Source organism: Polypterus senegalus, chromosome 9, assembly GCF_016835505.1.
Source record: "Polypterus senegalus isolate Bchr_013 chromosome 9, ASM1683550v1, whole genome shotgun sequence".
NCBI lineage: Eukaryota > Metazoa > Chordata > Cladistia > Polypteriformes > Polypteridae > Polypterus > Polypterus senegalus.
Genome location: NC_053162.1, coordinates 62,434,201 through 62,435,102, shown reverse-complemented (window position 1 = coordinate 62,435,102; position 902 = coordinate 62,434,201).

The following is a 902-nucleotide window of genomic DNA, read 5'->3' as shown; positions in this document are numbered from 1 at the left end:
CTGGAGCTGCGGGTACGAAAAGAGACAAGAGAGTCAGTGATCACACCCCCTCATGTTCCAGGGTGGTAAGGTTTATCTCTAACAAGCCCGGAAAATGACACGAATCTGTGACAAGAGAAAAAGTGAAAGAGTACATAAAAACCAAGTTTAAAGCAACAAAGGAAGATCCCAGCGGTACAAAAGCTACATTTTTCAGAAACAGAGAGAAAAAAGTCAAAAACAAGGTGTAAAACAGACAATGCTAGCTAAGCCACTCCTTGTTACATTGGTGGGAAGCACTATAATCCTGAAACAGAGCATCCCTTCATCTTTTTCCAGTGTCATCTTAATCCAGTTTGGGGTCATCAGGTGAAAAAGAGCAGTGCTGATAATGAAAGGAAAACAGAGGCATTACTGTGATTTATCAGAAACATTCATCCACTGCTCAGATCAAAATAACTGGCAGAGAAGCGGAGGCCTTGGTCATGGAAAATTAGTTTTTCAACATGCAACATTACAAATGCATCCATAAGAAACAAGTCAGATTCTTTTGGACTTGCAGAACCTAAACAATATGGGGTTTAGCAAACTATATAGACAAATGTGCTTCAATTTAGGTTCGGGGTGCAGAGGCCTATTTTAGGTGATGTGGGACACAAACCTGGGCAGGTCACTGATTATTCACAGGGCATAAACACAAACATTAGTCACTCACACTGGCACCAGTTTACATTTACCAATTAACCTAACATGCAAGACTCTGGAGTGTGTGGGAGGAAAAGCCAAGCAGACACGGGTAGATCATGTAGACTCCATACAGGCAACAAGCAGAGATGGGATATCCACCCAAGGCACTAGTTAGCTCAGGAGATAAGAGGTGTTTGGGTTCTCACTTTTATGCCTGCTGCTTCATATCCCCCTCT